Source organism: Herpailurus yagouaroundi, unplaced genomic scaffold (assembly GCF_014898765.1).
Source record: "Herpailurus yagouaroundi ecotype Mexico unplaced genomic scaffold, PumYag 159, whole genome shotgun sequence".
NCBI lineage: Eukaryota > Metazoa > Chordata > Mammalia > Carnivora > Felidae > Herpailurus > Herpailurus yagouaroundi.
The window spans coordinates 11,055,832-11,072,969 of record NW_024412400.1 but is presented as its reverse complement, the minus strand read 5'-3'; the positions used below and the strand labels follow the sequence as shown (position 1 = coordinate 11,072,969).

The following is a 17,138-nucleotide window of genomic DNA, read 5'->3' as shown; positions in this document are numbered from 1 at the left end:
AAGAAAAGACCACCCCCCACCTCCCACCCCCCCACCCCCCTCAGAGATTGCATGGTAGAAAAGACCGACTCTGGAGCCAGACAGATCGGAGTTGCAATCCATGACCTCTTTTAGCTTTAGTTTTCTCACCTGCAAAATGGGACCAAGTGGTAATACTGGATGTGATGGGATTGTTTATGTGTTCGAAACGTTTGTCATGTCATCCTATGAGAGTACCCTCCCTCCACATTGACCTCAGGCTTGGCCATGGAACTAGTTTGGCCAGTGGAGTGTAGACAGATGTAATACTGTATATGCCACTTCCAGGCGGAAGCTTCAAGAGCCCTGTCATGTGGTTCAACTGTCTTTCTCTTTTCCTTCTACCAGGCGACTAGCGTGTCTCAGATAAAGGACCCTCTTCAGTTTGGATCCTGGAGTGAGAAGACACATGGAGTTCAGCGGAGCCAAAGCCAGTTAGTGTTGGCCATGTCACACGGACAAAATGTTTGTTATAAACCACTGAGATTTTAGGGAGCATTTTTACCACAGCATAACTTTGCCTAAGCCACCTGATACACTTTTCAGTATGTGAGTGTCCGTGAAGTCCTTCACTGCTATTGAGAAGGTGGGCACATCCTGACCTGGAAATGTCAGTCATCATGTGGCAGAACACCACCCCTTTTTATGGGAGACTTGCCACCCTAAGTTCCTGCTAAAAGAGAAGTGCTACCATTACTCCAGCCTGCCCAGCTGACCTGTGACTAGATGAACCAGGTGCCGCAAATTCTCACCTTAGACTAAAAACTCGAGACTCTTGGGAGTCCAGTGGAAGCAGGGAGGTGCTAAGCTGAAAGAAACAGTCAAGGCTAGTATGTCAGTCTGTTCTAGGCTGCTATAACAGAGCATCACAGCTGGGTGGTTTATCAACAACAGAAATTTATTTCTCACAGTTCCGGAGGCTGGAAGTCCAAGATCAAGGTGAAGGCATGATCAGTTCCCAATGAGAACTCTGCAGGGCCCCAGATTTATTGTATCTTCACATGGAGGAAGGGGCTGTGGGGGGGGGGGGTCAGGGCGGGGGGGGGTTCTTTTATAAGAGCACAATCGCATTCGTGAAGGCTCCACCCTCTCCACTTAGACTGCTCCCGATGGCCCTACCTCCTAACACCATCACTTTGGGCATAAGGATGCCAACATATGAATTTGGGGAGAAACAAACATTCAGACCATAGCACGCGGGATGGGCCAAGAGCAAGTTAGCTATGTGGGATCAGAAATGACCAAGGACGGGGTGGGGGGGGCACCTGGGTGGCTCAGTCCGTTAAGCCTCCGACTTCGGCTCAGGTCACGATCTCACAGTTCGTGAGTTCAAGCCCCACGTCGGGCCGTGTGTTGACCGCTCAGAGCCTGGAGCCTGCTTCGGGTTCTGTGTCTCCCTCTCTGCCCCTCCCCCACTCAGGCTCTGTCTGTCTGTCTGCCTCTCCCTCTCCAAAATAAATTTAGAAAACATTAAAAAGAAAAAGAACTGGCCAGGGAGGGAAATCGGTGGCAAGGAGTGGAGCAGTCATTCTGAAAGAAGAGGCAGGACCATGAAAGAGATGCGGTAAATGCTTTTCCTTCTTCTCAGCCCTCTTCCCTGCTCTCACCCCTGGAGTTTTGAAGTAAAGGTCACTACCTCCAGAAAGCTTTCCTTCACCCTCATGCAGTGAGTAGGGAAGATTCTCTTTGGAGAGGAAAGGCTTCATGTTAGAAAAACAATTGGAGAACAAAAGACATACTAAATTGGCAAAAATACTTGGAATACATGTTTAAAAATATTTGCAAACTATATATATCCAATAGAAGGGCTCATTACTTTACCCAGATTGCATAAATCATTAAGAAAAATAAAAATACAGGGGCGCCTGGGTGGCGCAGTCTCTTAAGCGTCCGACTTCAGCCAGGTCACGATCTCGCGGTCCGGGAGTTCGAGCCCCGCGTCGGGCTCTGGGCTGATGGCTCGGAGCCTGGAGCCTGTTTCCGATTCTGTGTCTCCCTCTCTCTCTGCCCCTCCCCTGTTCATGCTCTGTCTCTCTCTGTCCCAAAAAAAGTAAACGTTGAAAAAAAAATTAAAAAAAGAAAAATAAAAATACAGATAGAATGACTGGAAATCTAACAGCTGTTTCAGAAGCCATAAATGACTAAAGTAATAAGACTAACATACCACACCTCTTAAAATAACGGGGCAGGGGCACCCGGGTGGGCTCAGTGAAGTGCCTGACCAACTCAGGTCATGATCTATTTGTGAGTTCGAGCCCCGGTTCAGGCTAACTGCTGTCAGCGCATAGCCCGCTTCAGATCCTCTGTCCCCCTCTCTCTGCCGCTACCCCACTTGCACTCTCTCTCTCTCTCAAAAATAAATAAACATTGAAATCAAAAAATAGAAAGTAGGAGCACCTGGGTAGCTCAGTTGGTTAAGCTTCTGACTTCAGCTCAGGTCATGATCTCACAGGTTGTGAGTTCAAGTCCCACACCTGGCTGGCTCTGCGCTGACCATACAGAGTCTGCTTGAGATTCTCTCTCTCCCCCTCTGTCTCTGTCCCTTCCCCACTCACGCTTTCTATCTCAAAAGAAATAAGTAAACCTTCAAAATTAATTAATTAATTAGAAAAATAATAAAAAAACAGGCGGATTCAGCAGCTCCCGGTAAGGAGCTGATTGCCCCATCTTGTTCTTCACATGGGCCTGAAGAGCTGGTCTAGAGTTTCCAGTAACCAGCTTTAGAAGCTCCCTCCTCTGCCCGTGTTCCCACGTAAAGCGTTAATGTTGACAGATAATAGTCACGGACTAGCAAGAAAGTAGGTAGACACTGACCTAGGTGGCCAAATGACATGAAGGAAGCCACCAGAAGAGAGAAAACTATCACAGCCAGACCCCCTCCGACATCAGCTTGGTCACATTTGCATTAGAAATAGCTGGTCTGAGGGGCGCCTGGGTGGCTCAGTCAGTTAAGCGTCCGACTTCAGCTCAGGTCACGATCTTGCGGTCCGTGAGTTCGAGCCCCGCGTCAGGCTCTGGGCTGATGGCTCAGAGCCTGGAGCCTGCTTCCAATTCTGTGTCTCCCTCGCTCTCTGCTCCTCCCCCGTTCATGCTCTGTCTCTCTCTGTCTCAAAAATAAATAAACGTTAAAAAAAATGTTTTTAAAAAAGAAATAGCTGGTCTGATATAGTCTCAATCCCAGGTAATAAAAATAATAGCTAATATTTATTGAGCACTTACTATGTGCCAGGAAGGCACCGTTCCAAGTCTTGGGGTTTTTTTTTAATGTTTATTTATTCTTGAGAGAGGGAGAGAGAGAGCAAGCACACAGGGGAGGGGCAGATAGAAAAGGAGACAGAGGATCTGAAGCGGGCTCTGTGCTGATAGGCAAGAGCCCAATGTGGGGCTCAAACCCACACACCGTGAAATCATGACCTGAGCTGAAGCTGGACACGAGCTGAGCCAGAGTCCCCAACCACTGCGTTGTACCAGTTGCTTCACGACAGATCGGGTTTCATTTCTTCTACTTAACAGAACCGCCCGAAGTACAGCACGGCACCTGTTTTTTATTTGTGTTCATTTAGGGACTGATTCTCCCATCACCGCCCCGAGGGAGGCAGGGCAGGAGCCCGGGCCCCTGGCACTCAGCCACAGGACCTGCGCACGGTTAAGACTCAACGCGGGTCTATTTGGTGAACGAAGCCCAAGTTTACTGAAGAAGAAACAAACTTCTGACTCCCAAGTCCAATGTTCTTGTCAATATAGCCTGCTGCCTGCTTGAACGGTTGCTGTGATGTGTACATGCAACTTTCCCCCCAGTGGGGGGATGAAAACACTGCACGTGGGCGTGGACAGTCCATCGTCCTGTGACCAAGCAGCTCCAGTAGGAACACCAACAGTGACATCCAGGGAAATCAAACCGGGCCTTGGCAGGACGGGTATATACGTTCTATCATACTCATTTTCATGCGTATTAACATACACGTAATGTTAACATCTTTGTCTATTAAATTGTCTACATCATATATGATTAGTATTTGTGTATATTATATTCGCCTTTTATGTATATTATATCCATTCTATTAACATCTATCAAAAATGGAAGTTATGTCATTATTTTGATTATTAATTTTATTAAAATAGGCACTCAGGGGGCACCTGGGTGGCTCAGTTGGTTAAGCGTCCAGCCGCAGCTCAGGTCATGATCACTTGGTTCATGAGTTTGAGCCCACATCAGGCTCTCTGCTGTCAGCTTGGAGCCCGCTTTAGATCCTCTGTCTGTCTCTCTCTCTGCCCATCCCTCACTCTCTCTCTCTCTCTCTCTCTCTGAAAAAAAAAATAAACATTTAAAATAAATAAATAAATAAAATACACACTCAGGGCGCCTGGGCGGCTCAGTCACTTAAGAGTCTGACTCTTGATTTCAGCTCAGGTCATGATCTCATGGTCGTGGGATCAAGCCCCGCATCAGCTTACATGCTAATCATGGAGCCTGCTTGAGATTTCTCTCCCTCTGCCCCTCTCCCCTACTCATGTACTCTCTTTCTCTCTCTCAAAAAATAAAATAAAATAAGACACTCATTTTTAAAGATTCACATACACAAAGGTACAGTGTAGAAATATAACACCTTCCCAGAGGAAACCCCTATTAATAATTTTCATACATATATAGGCAAACATATATATATATATTTCTCCCAGACACTTTTCCATGCAAAAAATAGTTGTATATTACCTTATTCAAAAACAAGTTCATACTACAAAATGTATAATGATTTCTAACTTGTTTTGTTGACCAAAATGTAGAGTATGGACAGTTTCCTTTAGAGCTATGTCATCATTTATAACAGAGTATTACACTGTTTATGTGCCCCCCAATTAAACCATTCCAGTACTGTTGAGCACTAGGATGTTTCAGACTTTTACTATTATAATTTTTTCTTAATGTTTATTTTTTGAGAGAGAGAGAGAGAGAGAGAGAGAGAGATTGAGTGGGGGAGGGGCAGAGAAAGGGAGACACAGAATCCGAAGCAGGCTCCAGGTTCCGAGCTGTCAGCACAGAACCCAACGCAGGGCTCGAACTCACGAACCGTGAGATCATGACCTGGGCCAAAGTCGGACCGTTAACTGACTGAGCCACCCAGGTGTCCCTAAACTTTTGCTATTATAAAAAATGTCACTTGAATTATTTTTTCCATTAAACGATTTCTTTAGAATAAGAGAGACTGGAATTGTAATGACTGGGTCAAACCACACCATGTGTTATAAATACAACTCCTATATTACAAAATCATCCCCGGGGCGCCTCGGTGGCTCAGTCGGTTGAGCATTCGAGTTTGGCTCAGGTCGTGATCTCGCAGTTCGGATGCCCGCCTCAGATTCTGTGTCTCCCTCTGTCTGTCCGTCTGCCGCTCATGCTCCGTCTCTCGCATTGTCTCAAAAATAAGTAAACATTAAAAAAATTTCAAAAAAAAAATCGCTGCCAGGACGTCTGAATCAATTTTAACTCTGCCGATCCCGGGTGGGTCTCCTCACATGTTTGAGCGTTGGCTGGACGGTCCGGGTTGGCCTTAGCCGGGACCGCTGGGCTCTTCTCTCTTCCGCAGGGTCTCTCCTGCTCCAGCAGCTGAGGCTGGGCTTGTTCTCATGGCACAGAGGCTTCCAGAGATGGACGGGAAGTGTGCAAAGAAAGCATCTCTAAGCCCAGTCTGAGAACTGGCCTCAGGGTTATTTCCGCCGCATTGCAGTAAAGAGCACTGACTTTCTGCACCGCACGGGAGGGGTCCATAGTGGCAGTGTTCTGGGTCCCCGCGGTAAAAGGGAAACTTTCACAACGTGAGGAGCCCTTGATGTCCTTAATTTCCTTGGAGCAGGAACCCATTTCATCTCTTAAACAGAAAATAGATATAAGGTTAATGAAAAATAAACAGTTTCTAAAAAGAAGCAAACAAACAAACAGTGCTGGGACAACTGGACATTTTTATGCCAAAAACTGGAAGACCTATACCTCACACTTCATATAAAAATCACCTCAATAAAGGGGTATCTGGGTGGCTCAGTCAGTTAAGCATCCCACTCTTAACCTCAGCCCAGGTCTTGGTCTCAGGGTTCTGAGTTCAAGCCCCATGTTGGGCTCCATGCTGGCTGTGGAGGCTACTTAAAAAAAAAAAAAAAAAGGTTAAGCATCAGTCCGTTAAGCATCCGACTTCAGCTCAGGTCGCGATCTCATTGTTTGTGAGTTTGAGCCCCGCATCGGGCTCTCTGCTGTCAGCACAGAGCCTGCTTTGGATCCTCTGTTTCCCCCTTCCCCATCTCTTTGGCCCTCCCCCACGCACACACACATGTACGTGCACTCTTTCTCTCTCAAAAATAAATAAATACATTTTTTAAAGTTTTTTTAATGACCTCCAAATGGATCAAAAACTGAAACATGAGGGGCACCTGGCTGGCTCGGTCGGTGGAACATGCAACTCTTGATCTCCGGTTATGAGTTCGAGACCCATGTTGGGCATAGAAATTACTTAAAACAAAATTTTAAAAAATAAACTAAAACGCAAGATGTAAAACTATTAGAGCTTTAGAAGAAAACATAGGAGAAATTTTTATGAACTTGGGTTAGGAAAATGGAGCAAACGTTGTTAGCCTTCCTGAGAAGGGAAGATGGACGGGGAGGGCAGAGCCAAGGGCCCTGAGAGGGGAGTCAGGAACCACAGAGAATTATTCCCAGGCCCAGAGTCCCAGCCAAGGAACCTGCACCTGGATGGCAATTTGCCTGACTGGATTTTGTAATTGCCGTGGCCCACTCATTCCTTCCCGCTTTCTGTTTGCTCCCTTTTTGAATAGGAGTATCTAGGACACTCACCCTCTGCCTGTTTTACCCCCACACGTTGGGAGGGAGGGAGCAGGTGACCTGCTTCTTCCATTTTGCGAATCACAAGAACCATACTCGAGGCGCTGACCTTGAGGAACTAGACCTGTGGAGCCTCTCGCCTGGGCCACGCTCGGATGGCGAGATGCTGGATTTCAAGCTGGTGCAGTGACGGGATGGGACGCTTGAGGACTGGATGAGTACGTTCTGCATATGGGAGGAATATAAAGAATTTGTGGCCAGAGGGCGGGCTATAGTGCTTTCAAAGATATGTCTACACCTTCTAGGAGAGCCTCCCCTCAAGATCTGGAGCTAAATGCCTCTCCCCTTGAGTGTGGAATGGATTTGGTGGCCCGCTTCTAGTGAATAGAATATGGCAGAAGTGACGCAATATCATATCCAAGGTCGAGTTAGGAAAAGACAATGGTTTCTGTCTTAGGTGAGTCCCCTTCCCCTTTGTCTCTTCGCTCATTCTAAGGGAAGCCAGCTGCCATGTTATAGGGACCCTCAGGCAGCCTATGGAGAGGCCCATGTAGGAGGACTTGAGATATGCCAGCCGCTATGTGAGTCACCTTGGAAGGAGATTTTCTGAGGCCAGCTAACAGCCACACAAGTAACCTTGGGAGTAGATCATCACCCAGTCAAGCCGTGGAATGACTGCAGCCGGGACAGACAGCTCGACCGGGGCTCCATGACCAACCCTGCACCCAGGCCCCTGGCCCTCAGAAACTGTGAGATAATAAATGTTTGGTGTTGGGGCGCCTGGGTGGCGCAGTCGGTTAAGCGTCCGACTTCAGCCAGGTCACGATCTCGCGGTCCGTGAGTTCGAGCCCCGCGTCGGGCTCTGGGCTGATGGCTCAGAGCCTGGAGCCTGTTTCCATGTCTGTGTCTCCCTCTCTCTCTGCCCCTCGCCCGTTCATGCTCTGTCTCTCTCTGTCCCAAAAATAAATAAACGTTGAAAAAAAAATAAAAAAATAAAAAAAATAAATGTTTGGTGTTTTAGGCCACTAGGTTTGGGATGATTTGTTACTCGGCACTAGAGACCCAACACAGATGGCTACCTTGAAACTGGTCATTGTGTGATTTTTATCTCTGTTTCCTTCTCATGACCGCTGACCAGCTTTTCACATCCTGAAGACAGGAAGTAGGGAAATAAAGAGAATTCAGCACAGGTTGAAAAAGATGTATCAGTGTGGGATTGGCAAAAGCATAGAAATACAGAAAAAGGGAACAGAGTAGAGTCTAGAAATAGTTCCATGTAAATACAGCCAACTGAGTTTTGATAGAAGCGCGAGGGCAATTCAATGGAGCTTTCTGTATTTTTTTTTTTTATATTGTTGCTGTAAAAGATTACCACAAACTTGGTGGCTTAAAACAACACAAATGGATTATCTTGCAGTTCTGGTGGTCGGAAGTCTGAACGTGTGTCCAAAGGTCTAAAATCAAGATCCCAGCAGGGCTGTGTTCTTCTTGATAGCTCTCAGGGAGAATCCGTTCCTTGTCTCTTCCAGCTTCTAGAGGCTACGTGCATTCCTTGGCTCATGGTCCCTTCCAGCAATGACATCACTCCAACCTCCCTCTGTCATGTTATCTCCTTCTCGGACTCTGACCCTCCTCCGTCCCTCTTATAAGGACCCTTGCAATTACACTGCAAGTCTCACCTGGATGATGTTTTCAACAGGTGATGCTGGAACAGCTCATGAGCAAAAAATAATGAACTTGAACCTATACTCACACCTTACACAGAAATGAACTCAAAATGGACCCTAAATCGAAATGTGGGAAATCGGGGCACCAGGGTGGCTCAGTCAGTTGAGCGTGCGTCTTCTGACTCGTGATTTCAACCCAGGTCGTGATCTCACAGTCATGGGATTGAACCCCGTGTCAGGCTCCACACTGGGCGTGGAGCCTATTTCAGATTCTCTCACCCTCGGGGCGCCTGAATGGCTCAGTCGGTTAAGCATTTGACTTCAGCCCAGGTCCTGATCTCACAGCTTGTGAGTCCCAGCCCTACGTCAGCTGTGCTGACAGCTCAGAGCCTGGAGCCTGCTCCGGATTCCATGTCTCCCTCTCTCTGCCCCTCTCCCCGCTGCTCATGCTCTGTCTCTTAAAAATGAATAAACATTAAAAAAAAAAAAAAAGATTCTCTCACCCTCTCTCTCTGCCCCTCCCCTACTCATGCTCTGTCTCTTAAAAATAAATAAATAAAATTTAAAAATCTAAAAAAATGTGGAAGATGAAACTTCTAAACCTTTAGAAGAAAACATAAGACAACTCTTCGTGAAGTTGGATTTAGGGAAATAGTTCTTAGATGCTACATCCAAAGCACAATCCATTGTTAAAAGTAGACAAAGTAGACTTTGTCAAAATTAGAACATTTTACTCTGCAAAGATACTGATAAGAGAATACCTAAAGAGATAAGCTATAGAATGGGGAAAATATTTGCAAATCATATATCTGACAAAGGACTGGTTTCCCAAGTAGGTAAAGGACTCTTGAAATCCAGAAATAAGAAAATAAACAGCCTTATTTTAAAAATGGTAAACGATTTAAACAATCACTTCACCAAATTAGATGTACAATTGGCAAATAAGTACATGAAGAGATACTCACCATCATTAGTCATTAGGGAAATGCAAATCAAAACCGCAATGAAAATGAAATACTACATACCTATTAGCATGAACACAAACACACACACAAACACACCACAAAAAATCCCCAATACCAAGTGCTGGTGAGGACTCATAGTAACTGGAATTCTTATACATTGCTGGTAAGAATGCAGAATAGGACAGCCAATTTGGAAAACTCTTTGGCAATGTCTTTTTAAGTTAAACCTACACTTACCACATTTATCTAAGTGAAAATCTGTGTTCACACAAAAAAACCCGTATTTGAATGTTTAAAGCAGCTTTATTCACAATCACCTGAACCTGGAAAAACCCAGATATCCCTCAGCTGGGGAATGAACTAAAAACAAAACAGTGCACATTCACACAATGAACAACTACTCGGCCAAAAAAGACAGTAAACTGCTGATCCGTGAACAGCACAGGTGAATCTCAAATGCATTCTGCTAGGTGAAGAAAGCCAGCCTCAAACACACTCTATGTGATTCCATTTATGTGACATTCTGGAAAAGACAAAAACCTATAGGACAGAGAATATATCGGTGGTTGCCAAGAATTAAGGATTTGACTACAAAGAGATAGCTGGAGGGAATTTTCGGAGGAGCTGCTCCGAGTCCTGGTTGTTACAAAGACTCCTTGCACTTGGCATAACTCGTAGAAAATTTCTAATGTTTATTTTTTTGTTTATTTTTAAGAGATTGAGAGAGAGAGAGAGAGCAAGCAGGGGAGGGGCAGAGAGAGAGTTTCAAGCAGGCTCCGTAGGGTCAGCACAGAGCCTGCCGTGGGGCTCAAACTCACGAACCGTGAGATCATGACCTAAGCTAAAATCAAGAGTCAGACACTCAACCATCTGAAACACCTAAGTGCCCCTAAACAAAATAATTTTAAAAGAAGAAACAGATGGATGAGGTCAAATGCCCTATGTGCCTTCATGCTAGGGAATGGGTTCCACACGTCAAGGAACAGAAGGATAAATGGTGGGTGGATGGATGGATGGATGGCTCCCTATCTGTACACATATGATCACCTGCTCAAATTTTTAGGTTCTTCGGGTGACATTACTCAGACCTTTCGAGTGGGAGTGCAGGTGTCTTTTCTATACCTCCCCTCAGTTTATGGTACAGTGAGCTTCGGAGGTTAAATGAGATGCCAAATGCGAAAGCTCTTTATAAAGTGAAAGTGTACTATACATACCAGCTATGCCACTGCTGAAGGAAGAAACAATCTCCATATTCATCTGTCCTGCAACAATACTGAGACTCCGGAAAGGCCACAAGCACCACCAACGAGCGCCCACAGCGTGTGTCCCTCCCAACTCACCACCTGGCAAAACGCCCCACGCAAGATTGGAAACAGAGGACGAACCCAACCTCAGCATCCTCCTCACAAGGAACGTGAGACCCAGAAAGAGATGAGATTTCCCTGCGGTCACACCGGGCGTTGGCGGGGCAGCTGGGGCCACGGGTCTCATGGTAGAATGTTCTTGACTGTATTCCATTTCAAGTGGTGTGCACAGTTCTTCCAATTCCCCAGCAGCTAAGCCCAAATAACCAGCATGATAGATCACTGAACCAGGCAAAATATTCCAGAGACATAAAAAAGGCAACAACAATTTAATGTTCCTATAAAGGAAAACATCTGTCCAAAGAAAACCGTCTAAATTTCACAGAGAATTGGAACTTTTCTTTTTGCTACAATCTGCTGGAGAGCCCTTGATTTCTCTCTGTTCTCCCATGCGAGACAACAATGACATGATTGTGGGTTATTTTGCTTGGAGGGTTTCTCAGCCTCTAAATATGAGCCAACCTATGATATGATCGGAAGAATTTCTTTAAAGTATAGATTTCCAGGGCACCTGGGTGGCTCAGTTGGTTAAGCGTCCAACTCTTGGTGTTGGCTCAGGTCACGATCTCACGGTTTCACGAGTTCAAGCCCCGCATCGAGTTCTGCGCTGACAGTGCAGAGCCTGCTTGGGATTCTCTCTCTCTCCCTCTCTCTCTGTCCCTCCCCCCACCGCTCTGTCTCTAAAAATAAATAAATGAACTTAAGAGTTTTTTTCAATATAAATATCCAAGGAAATAAGGGGGTTAGAGGCCCTGAAGACTTTTCTCCATAGGTCTAAGACTTGGTTTTGCCAGAGTCTAAAAGGAGACAAGATCACTCTACAGAAAATCTATAATGCACCTTTGTACTCCAGTCTGAGGAAAGAGAGGGAATTCCGGAAAGAAGCCGCTGCCACATGTTGACGTTTCTTTCTGGATTCGAAATCGGCATTCAAGTCGGTTTCTATAGGTTGGAAACTGCTGAAGAAAGAACACAAAAGTACCTAAAGCAAAAAACCAAAGAGCAGTAAACAAAGAGATCCTATTCTCTCCACTCCAGAGGGCACAGAATTAAAACAAAACAAAAAGTAAATTAAAAAAAAAAAAAAAAAGAACTTGACAAGTATCTCTGGACACGTAGAAAGCTCATTTTTGCGAGAACTGCATTCCAACCAGCGAAGGGCTTGTGAATCTTGGAGAATTAAAAGCAAAGTAAAAGGGCTTTGACCCTTCTCTTCACCAGGCTTCCCACTCACCACGGGATAGAAGGCAAAAGAAACAAAATTGCTCGTGGAGATTCATCTTGATGCAAAGGTGGGTGCCTTTATTTATACCTGCTGTGCCCTTCTTACAGCTGAATGGTTTACTTCCTGATGAGACACGTTTAGGGCCATCATATGCTTGAATTTACTGGCAGGTATTATACGGTAAATTATTTCTGGCTATAAAAAAGCATGCCCGATTTATGTGCATAGCAGAGCCCCGAAAGTATGACTATTCCAATGTCAGTAGACAGTGTTTAAGTTCTAACAGTCTCCTGATGAGCATTTGTGAACATCACTCATTTTTAAGGAGGTAGAGAAGAGTTAGTGAATTGGCAGATGTCGGGCAGAAGAAGTTTTCATTTTGCTGTCCCTATCGAATAGTCTGCTTACAACAACTTTCATCAAGCGAGCATTTTGGGGATGCGAGAGCTGTGGCGGAGTGGCCTCTGGGGTCCGGTGGGCTCGAGGGGACACTTGGCTTTGCCTCTTTGTTGTCATAGGAGCAACTCTCTCTTGGAGCCTCACTGTTTTCATCTGAAAAATGTGGATGACAGCAGTACCCGCCGATGTGGGGAACAAAGACAAAAAGTAGATGTAGATAAAGTTAAATTTCCTTAGAACTTGCAGCTCACTGACAAATACTTGAGGCAGGCCGAGTATAACACGTTCCCTCAGGGACTCCCAACTGTTTTCATGTTATTAAGGCTTTGCTGGAGGGAAAAACAACCTCAGCTTGACAATAGCTAGGCCTCCAGAATCCTGGGAGTCTTCTTTAGCATGTGAAAACCCTTTTGGAAATTTCCATTGTCTTTACCTCCCCCAACTCTCCAGTATATAATCAATTGCTCTGCACAAACCCAGTGCAGCTCTTTCTGCCCATGGGTCCCATCCCCGTGCCTTAATAAAACCACCTTTTTTTGCACCGGAAGATGTCTCAAGAATTCCTTCTTGGCCATCGGCTGCAAACCACACCGCTGCAAATCCCCATCACCCACCATATGGTGCTATTATAAGGCTCATGGAAATTTATATTAAAAAAAAAAATCCTGCAGATCATCAAAGCATAGGTTGGCTTGCATTTAGAGGCAGACGATGGCTCATATTGAGAGGCTGAGAAACACTCCAAGTAAAATAACCCACAATCATGTCATTGTGGGATCGCATGGGAGAGCAGAGGGAAATCAAGGGCTCCCCCAGCAGATTGTAGCAAAAAGAAAGTTACAATTATCAGGTGATAAAAAGGAAGAAAGGAGGAATGTCCTCACCATCAAGTTATACTCCCCATCAGTGTATCTCACCACTGGTGGTTCCTCCTGTCAAATGAAAAGTATTCACAAAATGTCCCAGAGCGTTGTTGAGTCCGTTGATCTCTTGCTGGCAAGGGCGAAGTGTCAACAGTCAAAATTTGAGCAGTTGCCCACAGGCATTGGATTTCTTTACTGTTAGGAAGGGAACTTTACAACTATATTAATTTGGAGGTGCAGTGATTGAGCTACTTCCTTCTGTCACCTGCAAAACCCATAAGCAAATTCCAGTCCCCTTATTTGTCCCTTTCACTGGATATATTTCAAGAATTTTGATTGGAAAATGCCAAAGATAGTCCTTTAATAATTTGAATTTCCTCTTTTACAGCTGTTCTTTCCAATGGGCTTCCAATCATTTCAGTCCATATGGAGAACGCCACTCTTTCCTTCTCTGACTCTAGTCTCCCACTCCTGATTGTTCCTTATTGAACCATGTCTACTGGCTTTTCTATCCTTATTGAGTTTTTTCCTCTCTGGTTATGGTAGATCAATACCATTAATGGAGAGTTCCTGTGAGAAGTAAGGCTGATGGTTCATTTTCAGAAATACCAGATAAAAGCTGTGCTGTCTAATTAACAATAGGTTTACAACCTATTGGAAATATGTACTAACCTCCGACCCTCCCCGCCCCCCACGCCACCATCACAATGGAGTCCCAAACCCTTAGACACTTCGCTTCCTGGTTCTTCTTCCCCTCTCTATTTCTTGGGAGGAACTTTTCAATGAGCATGGGCCAAAGAACAAAGGGAGGAAGGACTGAATGTCTCTGTATCACCTCAGGGAATGCACATTTGCTCTAATAAGACTACCTTTTGCCTTACATGGGCATAGGCAACGTTTGGGTAAGGCTATAACCTCTCTAGTACTCAGCCAATGAGGAACCAGGGGAGGGACTTGCATGCTAGGAGATAAACTGTGTGACTGCCTGGACTGTGCCTGTCCATCAGACACCCACTCTTGCCAAGAACGTTGATTAAAGCTTCACTTCACTGTGCTCCAAGTCTCTGAGTCCCTCCTTTGACTGGGTCGGTGGGCTTATTTCTAACAGTTTCCAACTATCTCAGCTGTTTTCTCAACTGTTTTGGATAAAGACATTTATTCTTCCAAATGAGTGTACCCATTGGCTTCAAATAGTCATTCACACTTTAGTATAAGTGGATCTTTACCATCTATTTAGCTAATTTGCATTCATAAGAAAATACAAGATTGCAGAAGGTACATAAAAGAGGAAAAGTGCAGGACATAATTTTCAAATTGAAACCGGCCAGATTTGGATGATAATCTCTTTAAAAAAAATTTTTTTTTAATGTTTATTCATTTTTGACAGAGAGACAGAGCGTGAGCAGGGGAAGGGCAGAGAGAGAGAGGGAGACACAGAATCTGAAGCAGGTTCCAGGTCTGTCAGCACAGAGCCCGACACCGGGCTCAAACCCATGAACTGTGAGATCATGCCCTGAGCCAAAGGCGGATGCTTAAGCGACTGAGTCACCCAGGCACCCCATGGATGCTAATCTCTTAAAGAGGGCCTAATCTTTAGCTTTCACTTGGTCCCTTTCTGTTGTTACCATTGCTCTAGGACTTGAAGGCTTGATCAGCTGTCTCCCCTTTGCCCTCTGGACTGCCTTATTTTCACTCCAGGGATGGGCTACACTGAGGCTGTCGCAGCCACCTGGCAAAAGTATCACTCTTCCCTGTCTTGCCAGCCCTTCTCTTAGGGTCTCCAATGTCATTGCTGATGACATGGCCCAGGTTTCTTTTTTCTTTTCTCTTCCTGGCCTTTCTTTTTAAAGTAAGCTTCACACCCAGCCTGGGGCCCAACGCGGGGCTTGAACTCATGGCTCTGAGATCAAGACCTCAGCTGAGATCGAGAGTCAGACACTTCACCAGCTGAGCCACCCAGGCGCCCCTCTTTCTTATCAGCAAATGTGACGATCTATTCCGGCTCTAGATTTTTCCAAAAACAGATAGCAAAACACCATTTTAAAAAATCATTGGCCATTTATACGTCTTGCTCTGGGGTTCAGAAAACATGCCTGTCTCAACTATGCCCAGATCCCAGGAACAGGATCACTACCCTGACAGCTTCGCTGTTTTCAGGGCATGCCCACCACCTGGGGAGAATAATGGAACTCTCTAAACTGATTCAAAGTCATTTTTACTGCTGTCACAGAACCAGTCCTGAAGACAGAGCATTAAAAGGGTCATTCTATTCCTTCACCATAGGCCAGTGCTAAAAAGTTCATGAAAGGCCCCTTCTAAGACTATTTCCCTTTCATTCAAATATCTAGCTGCTGCTCAAGGTCGGAGTCTCACCGTGTAATGACTATCTCTGTAGAAAAGCTATCTCGCTAACCGACATTTCAGGCTTCATTTCCACTTCCTTTTTTAAAAAACATTTTCTTTTTAAGGGGTGCCTGGGTGGCTCAGTTGGTTAAGCTCCCGACGTGGGCTCAGGTCATGATCTCCCGATTCGTGGGTTTGAGCCCTGCATCGGGCACTCTGCTCTCAGCATAGAGCCCACTTTGGGTCTTCTGTCTCCCTCTCTCTCTGCCCCTCCCCTGATCGCACTCTTTCTCTCAAAAATAAATAAACATTTTTTTTAAAAACTTGATTTTTAAGTAATCTCTATACCCAACGTGGGGCTCAAACTCGCGACCCCGACATCAAGAGTTGCAAGCTCTACTGACTGAGCCAGCCAGGCGTTCCCTTGCCTGATTGCACCAGTCCTTATTTGAGGCTTTCTTCCTGTACCCAGTGAATCAGTCTTCATCTGCCTGGGGCTTCTACAAGGGTCAGCCCCACTCTCTTTCCATATATATTCACTGTGGCATCGTTATTTTGACAAAGTAATGAGTCATGTCCATGCTCATAAAACCCAAAGTCCATTCGTTCCATTGTCTCCAATTTGGTTCCGCTACTTCAGGGCTATATGACCTCTCTGGGCCTCAGTTTCCTTATCTGAAACTGAGGGGAAAGTGAAGACTACCTTACCTTGCCAGGGGCCTTCTGTGACTTGTAAGGAGGTCAGCACACTGACTACATATACAGGATAATAAGTACATCTATATGAACCCATCGCTTATCTAACTCACTCTACACGTCTCCATACAACATATTCTGTGCAAAATCATGGTGCTGGCAAGGTGTGCCAGCTGCTACCCTGCTGTTCCCGCTTTTCCCTCCAGCATCCCCCCTGCAACGCAACCTGACCAGTTCTACGCAGGTTACACTTCAGTTTCTAAGCCAATCCTGAGAGGGAAGTGGAAGGAACATTCTGACTTCTCAGATTAGCAGTCTCCCTCTTCTTCCCAGATCTTCTCCCTCCCCAACTCTAACCATGTGGTTCACGTGGCAAATGACTTTTTCTTACACGACCATAACCAAATGCTCTGAGACGGGCAGCTTTCTAAATTAGGCCACTTAGAGTCATTCCTGGAAGACTTAGGGACCGCAACTGAGGAAAGTCTGTCCCTCTGTCCTGGTACTAGCCCTGGGGAGGGAGGCTTGGGAGCTCTAGCAGCCATATCCCTGGCTGTGTGGACAAGGTCAATGTGCAGGAGTGGAGAATCAAGCCCACAAACAGATCTGAGAGTTGGAGAGACCTCTGTGCGTAAAGATGTCCTCAGATCCCTGTACATGTCTGCTCTTCCTGGCTGTTGAACCCATGCTTTGTGGCCCAAGCTCCCCCCCCTCCCCCCCGCATTGTTCCAGGTGGAGTTCTGTGCTTGAAACCAAGAGACACCCAAGA

General features: G+C 45.6%; 1 long non-coding RNA gene across 1 annotated transcript in view; it reads right to left on the bottom strand.

Moving 5' to 3' along the window:
- Window positions 1–6,864: 6,864 nt before the first annotated feature.
- The window catches only part of LOC121033554 (uncharacterized), an 85,406-nt gene continuing 75,132 nt past the window's right edge, over window positions 6,865–17,138 (bottom strand). Inside the window, exon 3 of the long non-coding RNA XR_005791988.1 lies at window positions 6,865–7,072. This is a non-coding gene — a long non-coding RNA (uncharacterized LOC121033554). The remainder of the gene's footprint in view (window positions 7,073–17,138) is intronic.